Genomic DNA, 25,232 nt, shown 5'->3' with positions numbered 1-25,232 from the left:
CTTCATAAGAATGTGGGTTACAAGGACATACACATTTGTTAACACTCATCTACACTTAAAATCTGAGCAATTCACTAGATAAATTATTCTTCAATTAAAAAAATAAAATTTACATGGAAAATTAAGAAAACCTTAGCTGTAATTATCTATTTAACTTGGTAATCTCTCACAGTAAATGGAAAATGGATGCACGTGATATATAGCATTGCTGGTAGAGTATAATAGAGTATTTCTAAGAATATTTGTTTCTGTTTCAAGCACTGCATTTTATGGAACACCCTTGTCCACATATGCTATGAAGATGAAAGCACCCTGAGTTATCTTAAAATAACAACAAACCTGCCATGGCTTAAATTGTCTGATTTTACTTGGAGAGTAGAATTTCACAAATTTTATACGGCATATTTAATTTCATTCTGTTGCAAAAGTTAAAGCTTTACAATTAATCTAGACCAAATATGGCCTTGACATTTTATTTTTTATGTTTTTTAGAGATGTATAGACAAAAATAATCTCAGTTACCATCTCACTTTTTGATAACTAATGCTGCAACTTCCACAGAACCTACGACCAATTCTGCAGCAACTCTGTATTCCACAGTAATTTGGGTATCTGACTGCCTTAAAGTGCTACTAACAAACATATGGTCTTAGTCTATCTGGGCTGCTATAACAAAACACCATAGACTGGGCAGCTTAAATAAGAAACATTTCTCACAGTTCTAGAGGCTGGAAGTCCAAGATCAAGGTACCAGCCAATTCAACCCCTGGTAAGGACTTTTTTCCTGGTTCACAGATGCCTTCTTGCTAAGTCCTGACATGGCAGAGAGAGAACTCATCTCTCTCATGTCTCTCCTTAAAAAGGCACTAATCTCATTCAGGAGGGCTCCACCCTCATGACCTATAATAATTACCTCCCAGTGGCCCACCTCCAGATACCATCACATTGAGGATTATAGCTTCAACATATGAATTTAAGAGGACACAAACATTCAGTCCGTAGCACATGCTCATGTTTTAGCACAAGTCTTTAAACATCACCAGTTTTCAAAGCAGTCAGCCCTCTGAAGACAGATAGGATTCTTTTTCCCTCAGACTCTGTGAGTTTCATAATCATTGCATCAAGTTCTTCATCTGTGGATTGTGTAACCAATAGACCTTCATGGGATTTCCTTCCTTTTTTAAATAATAGACATACTGGCAAAATAGATTAAACAGCGCCCAACATATTGTCAGATGTATTATTATCTTATTATTATTTTGAAGATGGTGATAAGTGGTAATTAAATGTGCTTCGAAATACTGTCCTAATAATTATAAAAATGTAGATATTTCAAGGAAGATATTCTTCCACATAATTTCAGGCCTATTATTTTAAATAGATCCTATTCAAGTTCATTTAGCTATGGCTTAATTGGATTAGATCCATATTTAGCTTAATTTAGAAATTTTCATAACCTCTAGTGAACAAGAATAAAATCTTTGAGTGATGGGACTGATAAATATCCTCAAGGTTAAAGGCATGCTCTGCTTTGAAATGTAAATGAGGAGCTGATTTACATTGTAGGGTCTGGGTGAAAACAGGAATTTGGTAACTTTTTGTAGCAGAAAACTAAAATTCCTTGAATATCAAATAGATTGATGGGTTGAGCCATTTATTCATTCACCGTAGATTTTGCTAGGCTTTGAGGATTGAAATATGAATTGGATCCTTACCCTCAATGAGCTTAGTCTATTAAAGGAGATAGATAGAACAAATTTTTATAGCAGTTTAGGATGATAATATTTTAACGGAAGTACAGTGAACCTACAAGAGTGGAAATAATCAACTCTACCATGAGAAAGAGAGAGAGAGAGAGAGTAGGAACAGAGAGAAGATATTAGAGTTTGATCCAAAGACTGAACGGAAATCTGCCAGTTTAAACAAGGCGAGAAAGAATATTCTAGGCATAAGGAGCAGCACATGCCAAGGATGCATGCTTGTTGGGTATCCCTTAAGCTTTTTAAAGGTATGCTGAGAACAAGAGTGTGGTGTTGGAGAGTTTGGAAAAGTAGTCAGGGACCAGATCATGCAAGACTTTAAATTCTAATATTTGCAGAATGTCTTCTATATGCCAGATGCCATGCACTGAACATTTTCTGGTGATCAAAAGAGATATTATTCTTGTCATCAGGGAGCTTGCCATACAGCAGGAGAGTCAAATAATAAATATGCAACTACAAATTGGTTGAGGACTATGATGGGAATAAGAGGTGGTGTGTGCCCTCTTAGAATCCTGGTCTTGTTAACTGTCTCTGCAGAGGCAACATTTCAGTAGGGACCTGAAGGATCAGAAGTAATCAGCTGGATGTAGGTAGTAGTATCTGCATGAATGAAGGACAACAGGCAAGAAATACCTGTTTGATGAACTCAAAGGAGGCCAGCAGGACTGGAGAGTGGCAGACTGGGAGAGTGGAAAGTAATTAAGATTGGAGAGAGCTGGTCAGGAGGTCGTGGGCCTTGATAATGAGATTGGATTTCATTTAAGGCACAATGGGAGACCCTGGGTGGGGTTGTAGGCTGAAGAGTGACACATTGGATTTTGTTTTAAAAAGATTACTCTGGCTGCTGTGTAAAGAATAGATTGGGAGGTAACAAGAGTGGAAATAGAAGGGCCATTTAGGAAGCTATTGTAGGTTGTCTGGATGAGAGATGGTGGTGGTGGTGGAAACAAGATTTCTGATTGATTGAATTAGGGGCCGTTGGAGGAGGGGAGGAGGATCAGGAAGAAATTGAGGGTAGAGGTAGGCTTTTGTCTTGAAATGGTGTCCATTTCCTGAGATGGAGAAAGCTGGCAAATGACCTTGCTGGGGGGTGGGGGAATTAGTTTGGAAAGTGTTGGTTTAAGGTGCCCATGAAACATCCAGGGCGGGGGAGTATGTATTATGTGATTGTGTAGCTCAAAGGCACAGTTGCTGTTGAGATAAAAGTTTGAGAATGCTTGGAACATAGATGGTAATTAAAGCTATGTGGGAAGGGATGAAATCATCCAGGGATGTCTAGAAGGGAGAGTGAGTAGAGCACTGAACATTTAGAGGTCAGGCAGAGGGGGTGAAACTTGTAAGAAGCCTGAGAAAGAGCAGCCCAAGTGGTGGGAAGAAAATTAGGCTAGTATGGTGGGGGAGAACACCAAGACAGAAGAGGAGGCTGGCAGCACGGCGGGGAGGTGGGGAGTGGGGGTATTAAAGTGAGTAAGATGGAAACAGAACACTGAGTATTGAAAATCTGTACTTCCCTCAGCCGTAGATGGAAGAGCACTGAAGGATTTCACGCAGAGGACTGACCTGACCAGAGTGTGTTTTAGAAAGATCCCAGTGTGTGTGAACGTTGGGTTTAGTTTGGAGGAATGGAAATCTGTTAATCCTTTCTGCTTTCTAACCTGTTAAATTGCCTTAGCTTAAAGTATTAATAAGTGACTGCAGCGTGCATAGTCGTTTTGGGGAAATAAGGGGGCTGAAGTTTAACAGAACGATGTTCCAGTTCTTTTCCATTGGCAGCTGTGGGACCTTAGGCAAATGGCTTAACCTGTGTGTTTCCTTTTGTGTAATTTGGGGATAAAAATAATAGCCCCACAGAGGGTTGTGAGGTATAATACATAATACAAATAAGTCCTCAATGAATATTATTTCTTCTCATTGGTATTGTATGTGTAAGTATGTGTATGCCATTCAAAATGATTTTATCTCAGTAAATCATTGTGATTTCCCCTTCCCCTGTGGTAGTATTTTTACATTAGTCTTCAACACCAGGTCCCTAACCTTCCAACCAAGGTATAACTGCAACAATTCTACTCTCTTTGGGAGAATTTCCAAATTGTAGTAAGTGCCTGGCTGTGCACAATTTAAAGTGCATTTTCTCTGTCAGAACACATGTTTGTATTGGTTTGCACTTTAACATTTTATTCCCAGTTCTTATAGCCTTTTATTTCTCAATCTACATTTGCTTTGATAGCAGTTGGGGTACTAGAGCCCTTGCTAGGGCAAACATTACCTTAAATGGATAAATGTTTCAGGGGCGGAAGTCAAAGAGAACAGATGTCCTAAATCATTAGGGGAAATCAGTGACTTAACTTGGTACAGAGTGAGAAACATGAGCATATAGCCCCTTGTGTAGTTACCAAATAATAGAAGCTGGAAAATGCTTACTAAGCAAAACAAAAACAACTAAAAATGTGTTTTCTACTTTCACATTTGCCTAAGTGGTGGCAATAAATCCTATAACTGCCTAGAATCACAGAACATTTAAAGACGTTTGCCTTGTTAGAGACTTAGCTTTCTTAGGATATTGTGGGAAATATAGCACATGTTTGAGGATAACATATATTAATTTAATAATCATTTGTTAATGATTTGTCAAAAATCATGAGTCATTATTTTTCAGAAGAAATCTGTTTTATTCTAGGCCTAATGATGAGAACATATATTCTCCAATAATCATTAAAAATATCCCAAAGTAGTGACTATTGAATATCTGGCACATCCATTAAAAAGCACAGCTTTATTAATGGACAAATAATAATAAACATAAAGTATCAAAATAGAAAAAGTCAAAGAGATTTATTTTATAATGATATTTTTATAATTGCTATTTAAGTTCTTAAAATGATACCAATATCAAAAAAACCTTAATCATTTGAAATTGATTTCAAACTCAATTCAGATAACATTTCAATTGCCCATAAAACTAATTGTAAATATACAGATAAGGATATTAAAACAGAAGTATTGGCTGTGACCCAAAGATGATAGATATGAGATACCAAATTCAGATTCTAAATCAAGAGACAAATTTTCAAAGTAAATAAAGGAAAATTGTTTCAGGGGCTGGGAATAAAGAAGAGGATTCATGAAGACAAATTTTTTGGCAAGAGCTAGCCTGTGAGTACCTTTCCCACCACCCTGATGAAGCCAAGTGGGAAAGAAACTTTCAAGGGAGCAACTTTAGAGGTTCACGTTTCCTGAAATTTAAGGGAGTTAGTGGATTGGTGGCATCCATTATTCCTGCTTAGAAAGTCTGAAAGGGTCAAGATTGGGCTGGTTAGTTGTTTATCACAAAGTAGAAGAAAAAAAAAAAAATGACTGGACTGGGATTGACCTGCACTCCAAAGTTTTTTGGTACAAGGGATTTGTAAATGTTTCTTGGGGACAAGGTCTGAGTCACCTATGAGAGATAGCTGAGGCCCTCTCCAAAGAGCTGCCAAGAGAAAAAGGAACAAGCCTCAACAGACATTGCCCTGAATTTCTAGGAGTTGTGGAGGGAGTGAGTGATGGGTGGGGGTGATTATAGTGCCCACGTTCAGTACAGCAGGTGATGGAGTTCAGGAATGAGTGCACTCTGAAGAAACCCTGAGAGAGAGAGAGTGGTTTGCGCTTCCTTTTCTAGTTCCTTGAGATGTGTCTTTAGATTGTTAATTTGTGATCTTTCTGTCGTTTTTATGAGGCCAATGCCGGAGGATTACTTGAGGTCAGGAGTTCGAGACCAGTCTGAGTAAGGGTGAGACCCTGTCTCAACTAAAAATAGGAAAAATTAGCTGGGTGTGGTGGTACGTGCCTGTAGTCCCAGCTACTCAGGAGGCTTAGGCAGGAATATCACTTGAGCCCGGGAGTTTGAGGTTGCTGTGAGGTAGGCTCACGCCTCAGCACTCTAGCCTGGGCAGCAGAACCAGACTCTTGTCTCAAAACAAACAAACAACTGTTTGCTGTTAGAGCAAACAGCTATGTGTTTAGAATGGCTATATTTATATTGCTATAAAAAATGGCCAAATGTATCCCTAAAAGGCAAAATTGAAATTACCAAAGCCAAATTAACTATTTGCCTGACATTTTGTAAATGTTATGTTATATTAGCAACAATTAAATATCATGTATAAGAAATAGTGATCTTGTAAAAAGCACATCTATGTATTTGGTCTGTTCTTAGGGCAAATGAATATTATACCAAATCATTGGATCTGGTTTTGAATTCTGGCAACTTGACTTATTATTGACTGTGTGGCTTTTGGCAGACTGCATCACCTTTCTGAGACTCATTTTTTTAATCTGTAAGTTGAGAATACCCACATCTCAATTATTTTGAAAACTGAAGACATTTATATATGTATATATTATATTTATATGTATATACGTGAAATTATGATATGATAACAATGAAAAAAAAGCTTTTAGGACAATTCCTGGCCTGTAATAAGTGTTTTACTAAATGATTAATTTTACATTTATTATAAAAGACAGTATTATAATTAAATGAGTTATTAAACCAAATTAAGGTTCATTTTCTTCCCATATTATCTCCCTCCTTATCTACTAAAATTATAGAGAGAATCAAATAAAGTAAGGCATAGAATGTACACTCTAAATTTTCCAGTGGCCACACAAATATAAAATGCTATCAATACTTAAGATTAGCTGCATAAATTTAGGTGTGTTTTTTAAAAAAAATTATTTAGTTTAGAGTTTCACTCTATCACCCATGTTGGAGTGAAGTAGCACCAATCATAGATTACTGCTACCTCCACCCTTTGGGCTCAGAGGATCCTTAATCATCCCTCCTCAGCTTCCTAAAGTGCTGGGGTTACTGGCATGAGCCACCATGGCCAGCTAATTTTATATTTAATGATAAAGTCGATTAAAGTAATATTTTCCCAAAGCTTTAGATTGACCTTTAGCTTATTGATATCAAACACCTAGAAATTAAAATGGATAATTTTGATTCATACAGTGTTTCAGATTTTCTTAATTATAATTCAGAGTTATAATTTAACGTAAGCTAAAATTTCCTGAAAATATTTTCACCAAGTTGTGAGTGCTTCAGATCAAAATTTATGTTTAATGGTACTGATGATGTTTTGCCTTTTAAAAACCTCTCAGCAACTAATTTTAGTTAGGTCCAAATGTATCTCAGTTATTATTTCCAATCTGATCATAATTGTCAAGTGTTTTGGAATAAAATTGGATTATCATAAATCTTGAAATTGTACCCCTGAGTCCAGGAAGAGGACAGCACCTATTTGAAATTTAAGATGTCTATTAGGGCAGAGTCTGGACGTACTCCCATAATCATCTTGCTTATTAGATATTTTGTGAGTTCTATCATTCTATGAAATTAATATGGGTCATATTTTATATAAATCTAAAACAGAACTTTTAGGTCAGAGGATATAGAACTTCTTTTAGTATTTCTGAATGAAATTAAAGATAGGAATAGGAAAGATTTACTCAACACAATAATAAAGTATCATTTTCTTGTAAAAACCATTGGCTCTGGAGCTGAGTGTCAGATTATTAAAGTTCATTAAAGCTCTTGCTCATAGTTTTTGTTTTGCTTTTTAAGTAGTGAATTTAACTAGCATGAGGAATGTTTCATAGGAATGGAGTTACCCTAGTGTGAAAGTATGTCACTAACATGAAATGGCCTTTAAATTTAAGACTATAATTGATATTATAGCTTCATCACGCTGTGCTGAAGGAAAATACCCTTTAATAAAATGAATCCATGTTGCTTCCCCACCTACTCTGCTTGCCTTAAAAATGCTGGGTGGTAAATGCTAGGATCTTGCCAGGTAAGTTATACTTATTATACAAATTTATCTATAGCACAGATTTGCAAAGAAATGATCATAAAAGATTTAGCAAGATGTAAAAATTCTCTTGTGTTCCTGAGGAGGTGGGGCAAGACTCCATTTTGGAAAGGGTGTGTACTGCTATTCCTGAAGAAGATTTGTTTATATAAAAAGACTGAACTTGACTAATTTAAGATGTTGATATGGAAGAGTATATATGTCTCCAATTTTTAAAAAGATTAGTACCTTTTGCCTATCTCTAACAGGGTAACAAACGTCGTGTTAATTTAGTTGAGTTATACTTTCTATATGAGTTTGCTAACAGAAGTTGACATAAAAGCCTTTGTGAAGAAGCTTGATTGGTTTGGTTACCATAGCAACATGGTTGCATGGAAGAATGATTTCCTTTAGGAACCTTCCCTAAACGCTGTTTTGTACCCTATAACAATATCACCAGCTCGCCATCCTTGTGAGGAGGTGAGAAGAGATCACTTTCAGGGTCAACTTTGTGTCTTGTGTTTATAGATTATCCTCAGCTATCAAAAGACTGCTTGGCTCATCGCATTCTTTCTGTAGCTGAACCAGTTGTGTTCTTCAGTATACTGTGATGATAGGAGCCTCGCGCAGACCTTTATGTCTTGAAATACGCAAAGAAAAAACTGGATCTAGACCAACAATCATATTCTGTCAAATGTATTTCCTAAAGCTAATGTGTCTGTTATGGATTTTTAATTTCCTACTTATCTTTGTTTGAAATTCTGCAATTTGTCAATAATTTGTCTTGTGTGTGATGTTACTATTTTGAGGAAACAAAGGGTTTAACCAGCAAATACATCAACAGGGGCTTCATTTAAAATCCTTAGCAGTGGTTTGGTATTCTGGAATTACTGTAAACCCTAAGGCTCACATTTGAGATTTCCTTTGTTAGGGGGTAAATGTCTGCTCCATTAGCACAGCAATTGTGTACAAAAATGCATCGAATCAGTCAAGTACCACCATAGGGTGTTTTCCAGTGGTTAAAACAGGCTAATGGTTATTTCACTTGTACATTCAATAATAACAGCAGTAAGGCCTATTATAACTATTTTTCTAATCAGCCACGTGTTTGCAGTTTTTCATTTTCACCCCTTGGTTTAGGTCCTTGGAATTGGATACTCCAAAACAGACTTCACGGCTTTAACTAAAGAATTGTATCAACACTGTTAGTGCCAGTAATACAGTGACTTAAAAATTGCCTAGAAATAATTTTGTGCAGGGGGTGAGGAAAAAGAAAACCCGTTCATACTGACATGAATATTTTAAAGATTGTAACATATAGCTTCTAACTTTTGATCCCATGATTGGTAACAAAATCCATGCATAATAATGAGACATGATTGTATTAGAGTTATTCTTTTATTCTGATGAGTAAATGTTAGCATTCCAATTTTTATAACTACTACTGGATGCTCATTTTTAATTTCTAAACTAATCCTTTATCTGAGTTATCTGAAATAACGCTGCCAGTTAAACAACCTATTGGAAAGGAATAGATTGCATTTTGAGTCTAACTCACCTCAAATATTTATTATTTTGGATTTTGTGGATTATCTTGGAATATACACGTTTTAGTAGCTTGTCATTCTCTGTGATTAAAATAAACCAATTAAATTTATGACCGTAGAAACAACAGAGGCGTTATTTAAAGACAGAAACAGATTATATCAGATGTGGGATTTTCAAATGAGTGGTCCCATACTATCTCTTCTTTCTATATTGCTCTCTCACTTTCTACCCTTGATAAAAACAAAGAGAAAATTGAAAGAAAAGCCAAATTCTATAAAGTGATGTCACCTTTAAATGTGGGATATGATAATTCTTGTCCACTGCCAGAATTAGAGCCATAATAAAGGTGAGACAGATTTGGCCTTAGTTGAAGACAGCATTTATTGAATAAGAAGAGGTAGTTTCAGACAAAATTTACACATTTGTTCTAAGTTACCATCTACTGAAATGAATGCTCTTCCTCAGAAAACTACATAGGTGCCCATATAAACAGAACTTTGAGTGCAATCATGGAAGTCCTCCCCCCCTTACTAAGGTTAAGAGCTTCTTTTCTAAGTAGTCTTATTACTTTGTAGACCTTGTATATCTCTTATTTGCTGTACAGTCTATATTGTATTTGTATGTATTTATCTACATACAACACTACTACAGTGAAGAACTTCCCTTCTTAATCATCTTTGTGAATATATTTATGCTTACTCGGAGCATTATATATTCTGCGTCACAGTTGGTTTTGTGCTCTCCAAACCCATGTCCTTGTTTTATCTCTGCCTTTGGCTGGCTGACTTCTGCTTTCGCTGACTGTTCCAACACCTGTTGACTTGCTTGTGTCATACAGGGCTTCCTCCCCAGGTATTTCTTCTTTCTTCATTTCTTTGCTGCCTTTGGCACTGCTGACCTCACTCTTCCTGGGACATTCTTATTGGCCACAGCCTTGGGTTGTCAGCCTCCCCTGGTTTCCCTGGTTCCTGAACATTCCTTCTGTGGATTCTTCCCTCTCTTCCCACCATCCCTTCTTTCCTCCCCTTAAGGCCGTTCTCCTTCAAGACATTCTTGCTTAGTCTTGCTCTCTGCCCTTACTCATTCTGTAGAATAGTTCTTTGCTTAACCTGCATATGCAATGACCACATATGCAGAAGACGCCCTGATCTGCATTTTTAACCTTGACTTTCTGGCTACATTGAGGCCATTAACTCTTGAGTTTCAGGACAGCACCCCCAAGGCTTTTAAAAAAAATACTTGCATAAAGCCTACTTTGCATGGGTATAATTTGTTTTCAGGTCCAAATCAATAAACACGGAGCATCCATTATGCATCAGGTGCTGTACTCTGGGGATACTGAGGTGCAGAATCTGTGGCCCATGTCCTTTCAGAGATTAACAATTTAGAAGGAAGACAAATAAATAAATCTGATTACGCTTCAGTGTTCTGCCACAGAGGAAGGCTTAAGAGAAATGTGAAAGCACCTAAAAGAAGTAACTAAGATTGGGACAGGGAAAAAAGTTGGACCAGGCCAGGCATAGTGGTGTGTGCCTATAGTCCCGGTTACTCAGGAGGTTGAGGCAGGAGGATTACTAAGTCCAGGAGTTGTGGGCTGTGCTATGCCTAGATTGGGTGTCTGCACTGACTTTGGCGTCGATATGGTGACTTCCCAGGAGAGGGGGACCACCAGGTTGCCTAAGGAGGAGTGGACCAGCCCAGGTGGGAAACAGAGCAGGTCAAAACTCGGGTGCTGATCAGTAGTGGGATTGTATCTGTGAATAGCCAGTGTATTCCAGCCTGGCCAACACACTGAGACTCTGTCTCTAAAAAAAACAAAAATAAAAATAAAAGTTGGACCAGAATGATCAAGGAAGGCCTCCCAAACATTATTGTACTGCTTAATAAAGTCTCTCTGGAACTCAGCACAGCATCTCTTGTGTATTTACCAAATGGGTAAATGCAGCCCTTTCTGAGAGAAGCAGGCCTCCCCACCTGTGGAAAAAGAGAGAAGGAAAATGTTGGGAGAAGGACTAGCATACATTGTACTTGTTCCCTAAAATGCTTTCCGTCTGTGGCTGCTGCTTCAAACGTTCAAGGTCATTTTGAATTCTGATACTCTGTTCCTTAATGGCTAGTGACTCCCTCTGGCCTCTTCCCCTCCCTCCCCTCAACCCTTCCTCCTAGTCTGGTCTCATATGCAGACTTAATGATGGTGATAATTATTCCACTCTCCAGGTCATTAATGAAAAATGTCCGCCAGAGCACTGCCCAGAATTGACCATGCTGGAGCCCCATTTGTTATACTCCATCTGAGGCTGACACTTTTCCATCGATAGCTCCTCACCAGGCATGACCTCCCTGCCATCTCATAGCTATGCAGTGTGGATCCTATTTTCTCACTTTATTGATGATTATGTCATGAGGAACAGAATCAAAAGCTTTGTGAAAATCCAAATATAAATTGTCTCTGGCTTCTTCCCCTTGATCTACTGGGCCTAGTCACTCCATCAGAGGAGATTAGATTAATGTGGCAGGACTGGGTCTGCAGCAGGCTGTGTTAGTTATTACTCAAGACTCTGTTTTCCTCAAGATGTGGGCAACTGGATTTTTTTTTTTTTTTTTTTTTTTTTTTTTTTTTTTTTTTTTTTTTGAGACAGAGTCTCGCTCTGTTGCCCAGGCTAGAGTGCCGTGGCGTCAGCCTAGCTCACAGCAACCTCAAACTCCTGGGCTTAAGCGATCCTACTGCCTCAGCCTCCCTAGTAGCTGACTACAGGCATGTGCCACCATGCCCGGATGATTTTTTTTTCTATATATATTTTTAGTTGGCCAGATAATTTCTTTCTATTTTTAGTAGAGACGGGGGTCTCACTCTTGCTCAGGCTGGTCTCGAACTCCTGACCTCGAGTGATCTGCCCTCCTTGGCCTCCCAGAGTGCTAGGATTACAGGTGTGAGCCGCTGAGCCTGGCTTGGATTTTTTTTTTAAACAGTATTTCTGAGGTAATTCTGAGATCATTGAAATTACTTTCTTTAAAAAATGTTTGTATATTTTGTTAGCCTTTAAGCCCCACCCAGGTGTCCCAAGAATCTGTAATGTTTGTCACCTTGTAGTGGCCTTGGCTAGTTCCTTTAGGACAATGGGTTTAAGGTCAACAGCTTAAAGATTGGAAGATTAGAATGAAGTCAGTTTATTCAACTCTTGCCAAATTTTCTTCACCTTCTGCCTCTCTTGGTTGATCTTTCTTAGGTGGTTGCACGTGTATCTTTCAGAATATATTAGGTAGTTTTATCATCAACAGAAATTATTTTTTCCTACAAAAGTAAAAATAAAAGTGGGAACTGTTAGATATAAGTTTACCAAAATAGGGGCTTCTTAATTTTTCAAACCAATTACATGAAAACTTTACTCACTCCTTTCTAGTTATATAAATAATATTATTACCAAAGAGTGACTTATTTTCTGTAAGAACCCATCTGTATAGATTCTTATACTTTCAAATATATCAGTATCTATATGTGTATAGATATACACGTCAATATCTCTTTTTCTCTATGTGTGTGTGTGGATATATATACACACACACATAAATGTATACACACACACACCCCCCCCCCAAAATTGCCAGAAATAATGTAGCAGGTTTTTATTAATAACACAAGGGGCCTTTCTTTACTGTTTTAAAGAATGGAGTCTGTTGGGGATATTGTCATTCTGCATTTGGCTTTCTCTAATGAGTACTTAGGTTTTTTTTGGTTTTGTTTGTACCATATGTAGGATAGGGACATGCAGCCTGCTCTGCTATTATGCTGAGGTCCCTACTCGGTTGATAAAAGGGAAGCCTTGTTCTTTGTTGGATGTTTCCCAGTTCAGAATGCCCCCACCTGTGTTGATCTTCCTGAAGCTTCCTTAAGCAGATACTTACCCAGGCCTCTGAGGTCTTAGGTCCCAGCCAGAGCCAATGCCTTTCAAATGGGAAAGGCTCTGAGAGCCTTAGAGAAAGGTACAAATATCAAGACAGAGTCTGCATGGGAAAGAAGGTGAATGTCTAGGTTGTAAAATTCAGTTTCAGTAGTAGCAGATGATGACATTGAATTATAGCTGTTTTGCTTTTCTGGGGGCAAAGATAATTTTCCAGACTTTTTGATTAATATGAAAAAGTACATATGTTAAGAAAGTATAATTTTAATAGTTGAAACAATATCACCTTTTCAGAAAACAAAGTTCATCTTTGTCAGTGATTAACATCTTTGAGGCATAAGGCTCTTTGGGGCAGGAATTAAGAAGTGATTGTTCTGTTCCTCAGTGACCTTAAGACTGCTTCTCCTGATTGGGTTTGGGTTATAGTTGTAGCTAACAGAGCTCTATTAGAGATTATATCATATTCATTTATTCAGTTCCATAAACACCGATGGGCCTTTTCCGTGAATTAATTCAGTCAGTAGATTTTTATTGAACACCTTCCTTAACTCAGGTGTTGGGGATAATAAACAAGATACAGTGTCTCTCAGGGCTCTCGTCACCCAGGGGGTTGATGTGCTTGGGCTACAGATGGTGGGGTTCAGTGTGTAAATGCCAACTCGTGGTGGTGGGGTGTGGAGTTCCACCGTAAGGGACCGGCCTGGGAGGTCAGGGAGGGCTTTCCTCGAGATGGAAAGCAGGTGGAGTTCACCTGCCATGTCAGGCCCGTGCCCATTAATTGTTTCACCTGTACGATGTTCACAGCTTTATTAGTTGCTGTCGTAGTTTATTTTTGTGCCCTAAATCACATCAGTCACCGCTGATTTCAGTCAGAGCTGTCACTGCACGGATGCTGTGCTGACTGCATGCCACCTCGGGCACCACTGCTGCCTTCCTGTTCAAGGCTTTCTCCCAGACTGAGAAAACTGGCAGGTACGGCTGGGAAGTGTAGGGGAATTACTGCCTGGAGGAACAACCCTTAACCAAGAGGGTGTAGGAGCTGGGGGGTGGATGCCGCTGTTTCCCTCATCCACAGAGAAGATTCTGGGACCCTGCTAACACCCCTTGGTTGGTTTGTATTTCTTCCTTGCCTCACTTTTCTCTTTCTTGCTTCTTGGAATTACTTCTGAAATAAACTCTCCGCAAGTCCTTGTCTCAAACTCTACTTTCAAGGTTACCAAAATTAAAACAGTTGCAGATATTGAAGAATTGAAGAATAGCAAATAAAAACTCAGACCTTGCACTTCTCTGGAAACACCGAAGACCTAGTAACTGTGAGAGCACGTTCCTTTAGGGCAATGGTCAGCTGCAGAACGGCTTGTGCTTAAAATGAAGTGATCTGAGTTTTTGAGGAGACCCTAATTCCTATCCAGTCTGAGTCTGTCTTTAAAATACCTACCTAGGCTCTGGAAGCAGGGGAGCTTGAGATCAGGATGATGCTTGAGTTGAGTTTTCCAAAGGTAAAGGAGACTTTGCCAAGCAGGAGGCAGAAGGCTCTACATGGCAAAAATCACATCATTTCAAAGCCAAGGAGATGGGCATTTTATGTCTTGGCAGGATTTTGTGTGTGCCAACAGTCTACCTTTGTCTTTTCAAAGTCTGTCATACTGTGGCAAAAGATGCAGTCATTCAATGGAGTTATGCAATTCTGGCTTTCTGTCAATTACAAAAAAAGAACATTACTATCAACACAGATTAATTGGATTGTTATACAAACAACCCTACAGTAATAAACACCCATTGTGTGGCAGTAAGGCATATGTTTGTCATATCCGTGAGGGGAGCACTTGGGGCCCAGCGGACTGATGAATTGGCCCACATTGTCTTCCTACACAGCTGTCATAGCTTCTCTGATAGCAGGTGATGGTTTTGCAAGAGCATGTCAAATTGGTGCTCATCTCTTATGACATCTGTTGATGGAAGCTCCCTTTTAGATTTGATCCAGACAATGACCTTGATATTCCTGGTGAGGAATAAAAGCTCACAATTATTGTTTTAAGAAGGAGAGACTTGTAGCTTGTGCCTCACACCCGTCATATCATATTATCGGGCTGTAACTGATAATACAATGAACACTGGCTCTTGACAGCAGTGTTCTATTTGCTGGATTTGTATGCGTAGTCAAACTTCTGCCAGTTATCGTATAGAAATCCGTTGAAGTAACTGTGTGGTTATCGCCCAGAGTTTCAGGTATGTGCTCAGAGAGTCTAGTTGCAGAGGGTAACATCTAATTCAGAACGAGATCCTGGAGGACTGAATCTTTAAATCTGAGAAGTGGAAAAAAGTACAAGGTCCCGCTGAGCATTTTACAAATTTCAGGGAGTTAGAAGTGGAAGGAAGACTGAGCTTTAAGAAAGATGGTCAGTGTTGGCTTCCCTGTTAGGGCTATAAGACCTTCGTGAGAGTTTACAAACCTCTGGAAACCTCAGTTTTTCCACCTGTATGAGATGGAAATGCTGATACCGACCCTGGGTACGTTACACTGTTATGTCAGAGAATAATAAGGAACTTGGAAGCATGTTTTTTTGGTTGGTAAAGGACTGTATAAACATATATATTGTCTTAGTATTTGAATATACAGATATTTTACAAAGTTAAAATGTGAAGTTTAAACAACTAGTATTGTCAAGCTTTTGTTTTATAGAAACAGACGGAATGTAAGATGCTGGAATGGGCACCAATCGGAGGCAGGAGATGGTTTCAGGTGCAAACAATGTAACAACTAGTTTGGTGACCTTGAATATACCAGTTTTGGTCTTTGTTAGTCTCATTGGACTGTGGTCTCTGACTTTCCTTCCTTTCTTTTTTTCTTTTCTTTTCTTTTTTTTTTAAGATAGGGTCTCGTTCTGTCACCCAGGCTAGAGTGCCGTGGCATCATCATAGCTCATGGCAACCTCAAACTCCTGGGCTCAAGCAATCCTCCTGCCTCAGCCTCCCCAGTAGCTGGGACCACAGGCACATGCCACCATGTCTGGCTAATTTTTCTGTTTTTTGTATAGACAGGGTCTTGCTCTTGCTTAGGCTGGTCTTGAACTCCTGGCTTCAAGCAGTCTTCCTGCTTTGGCCTCTCAAAGTACTAGGCTTACAGGCATGAGCCACCACACCCGGCCTCCTTCCTTAATTTTTTTCTATGGCTAGTGGCTGCTTTTACTCTGCTTGGGCACTTCTGTTCCATCTCACTGTGTTACTTCATCTCTTTGTGATCATTCTGTTAATGCCTAAGTCAATAGTGTATGTGTAGGAAACATCTGGGGAGGCCTTTGAAAATGCACATCCAGAGGCTCCTCATCCAGAGTCTCTGATTCAGTGAGTCCAGTCTGGGTCCCATGAATCTAAATTTTTATCAAAATCCCATATAGGAGTGGGGAACCTGTGGCCTTGGGGTCACATGTGGCCTTCTGGATCCTTGAATGTGGCCTTTTGACTGAATCCAAATTTTACAGAACAGATCCTTTTATTAAAAGGGGTGTGACAGAGAAAGAGGAAGCTTTTCTTGCCTCTTTGGTGCTTAAAGAAGAACAATCTTGAAATCAGAAGGCCACAGGCTCCCCATCCCTAAGTGGGCCAGCTGGCTAATAAGGGTTGAGTGTCTCTGGGGTTTACTGTAGTATATTATGGGGTTTTACACTGTCATGTTCTTTATGGTTTTCTCCATGAAAGCGAAAAAGCGACATATGCTTTTAGAATTCTACTGGCACATAAATTTTGTATTTGGTGTTTCATTACAGTCATTTTAGAGTTAGTGGATCTGGAGTTGGCTTAGTGCTTTCCTAAAAGTGCTTACCATGAAAAAGTCTTGATGATACATCATCCGCACAGAATAGGGTTATGGTGAAGGGAGCAAGTGGGAGTGGGGTTACTTTTGGCTAGTTCTCGCGCCGTCCCCTTTAATTAAAAAACTTCTTTTCCAGTTGTATGGTGGCATCCCTTACTCAACCCTTTTGGACCTCTAAATCCTAAGTCAGTCAGAGATGCAGACAGGATGTTGGTGAGAGAAAAAGAGACAACCCTGGGTGATACTATTGGATTTAAAGTGGTGTCCATGATGAAGAGCAGGGAGAAATCCATTTGGGACTTTCACCAGCTTGTGCAGAATGCCTGATTTTCATTGTGCAGAGCAAACATGTCCCCAAGTAGTGTCTGAAACTTAGGTTTCTAATTTACATAGAACTTTATATACAAGAGTGAATATGCTAGAATGAACCAATGTATTCAGTGGGATACTGTTTCTATTTAGGTCCGTATTACTGCATCTCCCCAAACCACTGCTGCCCACTTTCGTTGGTTATTTTATTAAGGGAGGTACACTTCTAAGGTGAAATGGAGGAACTGGGGATATGAAACAAAATTCAACAAAGAAGCAGACCACACTTGTTGGAATTATTAGTAAGGTCAAGTTCTGAAAAACTATGAAAGACTTTTTGTGTTTTATTTCATAAGTTTATTTAAAATGGGGTGATTAAGGTCTGAGGTCAGCTCTGACCAAATATCCAAATTATAATAAAAAGCAAAATCCTTTAAAAAAAAAAAGCTAATCTAAGTTCATTAACCATTCACCAGTAAAATTACCCATTCAGAAACCTAGTGAAACTTTCTAAATGATAGTACAATTCTCTCCTAATGTGCAGTTCCTTTGTTTGTTTGATTACAGTGTTCTTTAGTATTGACTGGGTAGGTAGGTGCAGTGGTTCATATCTTCAAATGAACTACAGTCTATGAAAGCTCACAGTTTCTATTTTCATCTTTTTAAAACCTTACTTCCTACTTCTTTCGGTGTCAGCAGCTATTCCCTTAACATAAATAATTTTGTCATTATAATTGTGATGGAACAAAGGCAGTTCATGGAGACTCCTGCATTTTAGTTGTCCTAGTTACTCCTGTGACAGAATTAGGTTTTTATTTCCATCGACTAAGTTATATCAGTGCAAATATATTTCTGGCACCATTATAGTAGATCTGAATACAGCAGCCAAGTGAAGGGAGGATGTTTGAGTACTTAATTTGGGCAAAGTGGTTTTTAAAATATGATTTTAATAGTAATCCAAACATCTCTTACATTAAAACCCCTTTAATCAGAATGCATAAAAAAATCTGAATAGAATCTCAGTTTTCAGTTATAGTACAGCGATCATGCCATCTCTGAAGCCAGCCAAGGTGTGAAATTAAAATATTGGATTGCCTTAAACATATGCAATTAATTTTAGGAAGGCTTTGTCAATAATTGCTTGATTTTTACAGGTAATCTCAGAACATGCACTTTTTAAGCTCTATGACTCATAGAAGTCAATGTAAAAGGAGACAAGGTGCATTTGTTTGAGGGTAGCAGGTGGTATTTAAATCTCTAGAAGAGTTCTGATGGGAGGGTAGGTTTGCATCTGTTCATTACACATGAATATAAGTTCTGTGTTTTTTAAAAAATTATGTGATTGTAGTTTGAATTTTGAAACCAATTTACTGGTGATGTCAGCATTTTATAAATCTTGGGAAATGAGAGTGTGATATTTATATACACATTAAGATGGGCCAGTTAGCTCCTAAAATACCAAAAAAGTGTATGTTGTAAGTCATATTATTGACATTCAGAAGATTTTCCTTCTCTGTCTATTCATTTTTCTATTTTTTTTTCTGTTGCAATTGAGGTTTATAATCATTTTACAAGATTGACAAGCCACTGGTTTTCTCACCATGATTATTCTATAAAGATGACTTGCATGAGATCTTTATTTCTGATATTAAGGTTGGATTACTCTGATGTTCATGCTGCCTTCAATTATATGCAGTTTTTAGAGAGAGAGAGACCACCTGGCTTGAACTTTCAAGTGGGGGAAGACATGAATTTGAATTGTGGCTCTAACTTGCTTTGTGGACTTGAGCTATTTGATCGTTCTGAACTTTAGTTTCTCTACTATAATTTGGATTTTAGTAACCTCATAGTATTGTTATGAAATTAAATGGGGCTAGGCCTCAAAGGATGGTGATCTTAATTTTTCTTTCATTCTTCTTATAGTATCTGTGAGGTATGAGTTTTGATCCTATGACTTGCATCTGTTAAGCACAGGTCTCATGAAATGAAAACAAGTTTTGTGAAAGTTTCTTCCAACAGGGCGATATTGTCCCTTCTGAGCTTCCCTTCTTTTGCTCTGTTACAGCAGAACCAGAAAACAGATTTCTACTTGGGCATAGTCATCAGGATTCTCTTTCAAATTTAGAAGGCCCAGAATGTTACAATATCTGGGAGGTGGTAAAACGTCTCATCAGCCAACACAACCAGTTTTTACCGGTTTCCCTATGTCTTCTGTACCAGAGTCTGAGCATCCTGTGGTCTGGGATCATGTCTCCATCACTTTTGTTTCTCCAGTGCACTGAAAGGTGGCCACTCCTCAAGGTTGTTAGAATAAGAAAGAAGTAGACTGGTAGAGTATTCTGATTAAGGGAAAGTTCATGCCACACGTGTTTTCTTCATTCAGGATAGTTGGTTTTAAACTGCCTATATTGTTGTATTATTAAGAGAAATAATGGATTTAAAACACAAGAAAAGAAATCCAGTAGACACTGAAAGAATAAACACTTATTTTAGTGTATGTTTTAACATATTTTTTAGCAATCAATGGATTTTTGACATGGCTTTTTTCTTCTTTTTTTGCCAAAAAGCTGTTATTATGAATAGGCATATTGGCAGTTTCGCCCAGCCATCTCCTGTAGCACAAAAAACAAAAGACATTACCAAAAATTGTTTCTAAATGTTACCAAAAATTGTTCATAATTTTTATAATATAAATATAAATGTAAAGAACTTAAAGGTTAAAGATAATACTGCTATAAGCTGTAATTGCTATGAGGATCTGCAAAGAGTAGATTATTGAGGAGAGTGTCAAAGAGCTTCCAATTGAGTTTGGTTTTCTCACTGGCAAAACTAATTCCATTGATGTTAGAAATCATTACCCACTGTTTATTCCTTCAGGTAATTAAATTGTATGGTAAGCCTAATAGCTATGGTATATAATATTATTCATGTTATCTGAGGTGTGCATTTATTCAGATCAGGGAAAAGAAGGGAAATTTGTTTCACAAACAGCATGTTTGTGTACCCATTGATAAGTAAAAATAATAGCTAACATTGGCTGTAAATCCATTGTGTGTCAGTTGCTTTACGTGCATTCTCTTGTTTAACCCTTCTAACTGCTCTAGGAGGTAAATATGATTATTATCTCCATTTCAAAGATGAAGAAACTGAGACTGAAAGAAGTTAAATAATTTCCCCAAGGCTATATGACTCCTAAAAATCATCTCGGGGTTGCCAGGATCTTTTGTGAATAAAAGCAAATGGCCTTAGGGTTTACAAATTCGCCTGGAAGGAGGGAACTAGAATTTGCAATTGGAAATATTACCACTTTTGAGACTATCCTGTGGGCAGAGTGTGGCCAGTTTTCCCGGCAAATCGAAATTTCCCTTAGGCACCTAAACTCTTTGTAATTACTCAGTTTATCTGTGCATGTCCTTTCACTTTCCTGCCTCCTTTGTCTTTGGGACAGGGAGTGTCATTAAGGAAGAGAATTGTGAAAGTCCTCTACTAGAGGGCTTTTTGGCTTGGATGGATAGTTCTTGGAGCCTATTGTTAATGAGATGAGGCTGGGGAAACAACCTCAGGACCCATGTGAGTACACTGTGTCTGAAGTAGACATTTCTGTACTGTTTTCTATGCTTGGCTGGTACCTATAAGCCCTTCACCAATTCACATCAATGGACTAGTCTATAACGGGTCTGGGGGAATGTGAACTCAAATAATCCCTACATTTTGTTTCTACAGATTCATAGACTCTGTGAGTGTAAGTGGCTGGAAGAACCAGAGCTCTGAAAGAGTTATAAATAAGAGTATAGCAAGAAAGCAGTTTAACGATTGGTGCAATCTGACCCAAGTGATGGGATGGAATAAAAGTTTCAGATGAGTAGTAATAAATAATATTTTAGGGTTTTTATAACCTTTTTCCTTATCTCATTTGAGAAGTGAAGTGGGAATTATCTCCATTCAGATTTCTCTCCCCTCCCCTTTTTTCTTTTTCTTTTTTCTTTCTTTTAAAATGTTTTTCAATGTCTATAGTGTGCAAAAAATTCTAGTGACACCATTAAGGGTTGAAATTGAGACTCAGGAGAGGTCAGGCCACACGACACAGTGAAAGGTAACACTAGGAGCCAGGTTTAGTGGGTGACCCTTACTTCACATCATCAGAATGAATAAATATACTCAGGATGATTCAAAAATTTCTTAAAGTCAGTGAAATAGATACACAAGCACCATTTTTAATTCTCACAAGAGGATGTCAAAATGATCAATATGAGACAAACGAAGTTTATTAAATATATCAATATTTGAGAACTAAGTAATTACAGTGTGAGTCAATCATAGCTTTCGGTGCATTTTCATTTTTGGATTTATCCTTACATTTGTGACCCTTTGGAAGGTTAGTGCCTAAACTACCCGCATCATCATGATCTTGTGACCCCCACAAGAGAGAAATTGGTAAGGGAGCAATTATTTGTTTGAAAGCAAGGTATTATGCTTTATGTATATTATACTTATTCCTTGCAAAGCTATGCCTAGTTATCTCTACTCCTACTTTACAGATAAGGAAACTGAGGCTCAGAGAGATTAAATTAAGTATTTGTGTTATGTTGTGTTGAGCATTAATGTTCAAATCCAGGACTGTAACAGCATAGTCAGCCGTCCTCCCATAGATATGGAAGGGAAATATTGACAGTGACAGAGGAAATGGCCTGAAAAAATTACAAAAATATTTTCTGTCTCATTAAATCATCCTCCACTCCATTTTGAGAACTAAAACCTGCATCCCTGCTTCAGGCCAGTGGCTGGGAGGGGCAGGGTAATGTCTTTTGTTTTTTGTGCTATAGGAGATGGCTGGGCAGAACTGCCAGTCCCACCTAGACCAGGCGGGCACAATCAGGCAGAGGTCCTGGAGGTCCGGGTGGGCCTCCCGGGTGGGCAGAGGTCACAGGATTGTCTTGGGTGGAGATGGGATGGACGTGGGACCATCAAAATCATAAACTATGGTTAAACAACAATTGCCTGAAGCTGAATGGCCTCCCTTTAAAAGCAATATATTTCTGCTTACTATTAGAACGATGACATTTTTCAGACAGTAGTCTCCATCCTCCTCATTTGCTGGAAAATTATAATAATAAACTTCTTTTTTCTTCTCAAACCACTTGTTCTCGTTCTTCTGATGTGGTCTTCAGGACAATTGCAGAGCTTTTGCTAACAATTACCTGAACCAGAGTTCCCAGTTCATACATTTATATAATAATAGCCTTCATACAATTTTTACTAATATCACCTTCTGACAAATATCTTTTGGCCATTTCAGATAAATAATTAAATGACTTATATGATGTAAAACAGGAATCACTATTTTAAAAATATGCATACATATATTTCTTAATGAGCTAAAAAATAATCATTAAACCTTTTGATGATGAGCAGTCTTTAGCAATCCATGATGCATACAAACATATATGTGTGTGTGTATATATATATATACACACACATATATATACATATATATATGTGTGTATATATACACACATGTATATATATACACACACACATTATGTGGAAGGAGGGAAAAAGATTAAGCGATGATTGCTATTTGATCATATATTCATGTCCTGGAAAAATAAAGGCGGTATTATCCTATGCCTGCGTACTTTGTAAACTCATGGATATGAATGTTCATTTACCATCTTCACTAAAAAAATATTGACACAGCACTACATTTTAAATTTCCAACAGAAACTTATTGGTATTTGCTTGGGGGAAAGTAGGGATTCCGTACTTGAAAAACAAAATTTTGTTTTCCTTTGAGTCTGGGAAAATCTCTCCTGGATTGACTAGGGTCACATACCAGCTCGGCAGAAAAAAAAAAAAAGTGTGTATATGTGTGGGGGGAATAAACATTAAAAGTGTAATTAAGGAAGGAGGCTTTCTCTGGAGAATTGAGAGAGTAAATAAGAGTGACGGATATTCACTACTGAGTGCATCTAAACATAAAAGAATAAAGGTTAAATGTTAATTGAAGCTGGCTGCATCTACTATACCACCTTTATGGAGGAGGGCATAAGTTGGGAGGGCAGCTGGAGTTTTCGGTTGGTCTCTAAGACTTTGAGCTTGATTTCTAGGAAGAGATATAAACAAGTTTCATCTTTGCTAACATTAAAGACATTAGGAGTTTGCAAGTTAACACTTCCTCTCTCTACCCTACTGCCTGCCTGTCCCAGATGCCTTTCTTTTCTTTTTCATTGGACTGACATTTGTAGTTCTTACATCTTCCAAACTGGACAATTCCTAGCCTCCTCCTGCTGGGAAACTTTAAAGAACCTCAGGGGTCACCCTGAGGCAATTTTCTTTTCTTTTTTTTTTTTTTAACTCACCAAGTCACAGCCTAGAGAGGCAATTTTCTTTAATGAATTTTGAAATGGCTCCAGGGATTCTTTTTCATACCAACCACAACAAAACTAAAACACATTCTAGCATCACCTACACTAGGGTTCCTTGAGGAAGCCTTTAAGGACGATAACCTATGAATTAATTTCTACCATTCTACTTGGACTAATAATATGTGCAAATAAATGCAGTCATTTTAAAACAAAAAGAAATATTTGAAAAGCATGTTTCTTATCTATATCTATGTACTTTGACATGTGGATAACAAGAGGATCTTATCATAATATCATGGGACTGTAATTAGTATTAAATAAAGCAATGCATGTGAAGTTAGTATAGTATGTATGATAAATGGGCTCAGTGCATTAGCATTTTATTGGATCTTTTTATTAATCCTTATAACAACCTGTAAGGAAAGCAGGGTTAGACTTAATCATGCAGCTTTCTGTGTGAAACGGAGACTCTGAGGTGCTTAAACTGCAGAAATGAGACTAGAATCTAGATACTTTGACTCATAGCTCATTGTAAATTTTTATCAATGAGAAGTCTGTGACTAAAATAACTGTATTTATGTATGATTACTGAAGCACTAGTCAGAGCCAGTATTGCAGATTAAATGTATTTAACTACCTGTCAACTTCAAGAAGACACAGCTTTCATGTATTAACTGCTGAATTACAGCCTCTACGATCAACACTTCACATAGAGTAGGTGCTTAATAAACATTTGTTGAATGAATGGGAGAGTAAAATCGTCACAGCTTTTAGATGATTTGCTATGCTAGCTTTGGAGTGCAACAGGAAGTTACTCTTTATTAAGGATGACTCAGAATGATTTTGTTAGATTTAAACGTCTTCCATTTATAATCTGTTTCCTGTTAGTAAATATCAGAACTTCTCTACTGATTTATTGTGCTTAGACCAGCAAACCCGGGATTGTTTGGTTTTTGCATTCTCTAAATAATCCCCATTTGAAAGCAGTATTGTCTGCATTCTTGGTATGAGGAATGGTAGGATGGCACTTTGGTATGATTTAAACTTTCAAATGTTTTGAAAGTGATTATTATCTTGATATTTCTGAAAGAATTATGGCTATCTGGACTTAATGATACTAGGATTTACCCTACATCATCAGGTTGTTCAGTTATTTTACTTGAAGTTTTAAGACTTGACTGGGGAAAGAAATACCAAAAAAAGATAAAGGAAAATTTGATGAATACTTAGGTATTTAAAATATTCTAATTATTATATAATGAAATAAAAAAGGAGAGAATTTTATTCTGTAAAGTATAAGGGTAGAATTCCATGTAAGTCCAGCATGAGATATTTTATACAACTTTAGTTCCAGAGCTCTAAGCCAAGTTACCATTTCTCTTGAAAGAAAGATTCTGTTAAATTTATTTTCTGAGAGTCTGCACTGTTTTTGATATTAAAGTGAATTAATGCAAATATGGAAAGACACCTTATCCACTCTCAAGGACCTCATAGTCTAGAAGAGAGCCAAAAACAAACACACAACTATCTTTGATACAAAGTACAGTGGAATAAATGGCTCAGCTCTGCACCCTGTGAGGTCAGTGAGAGGGAAATCATGTGTAGTTGGTGGATGAGATAGAGCTTCACAGATGTGGTTGCATTTAAGACAGTGTCACAGAGTCTCCACCAAATAGTGGATGTTTGACAAGCAAGATAAAATC

The 25,232-nt window shown here is 37.8% G+C and overlaps 1 protein-coding gene across 5 annotated transcripts in view; it reads left to right on the top strand.

The window, feature by feature from the left end:
* PTPRD (protein tyrosine phosphatase receptor type D) overlaps positions 1–25,232 on the top strand; it is a 493,549-nt gene that overhangs the window by 25,936 nt on the left and 442,381 nt on the right. The window contains exon 2 of one of the 5 annotated variants that reach the window (XM_069476478.1): positions 22,056–22,061. The exons of the other annotated variants lie outside the window; for them this stretch is intronic. The gene's annotated coding sequence lies outside the window, so the exon portion shown is untranslated. The remainder of the gene's footprint in view (positions 1–22,055; positions 22,062–25,232) is intronic. 5 annotated transcript variants of the gene reach the window in all.

Source organism: Eulemur rufifrons, chromosome 7 (genome assembly GCF_041146395.1).
Source record: "Eulemur rufifrons isolate Redbay chromosome 7, OSU_ERuf_1, whole genome shotgun sequence".
Classification (NCBI taxonomy): domain Eukaryota; kingdom Metazoa; phylum Chordata; class Mammalia; order Primates; family Lemuridae; genus Eulemur; species Eulemur rufifrons.
The sequence above is the reverse complement of the archived record's forward strand: the minus strand, read 5'-3'. Positions and strand labels throughout refer to the sequence as shown.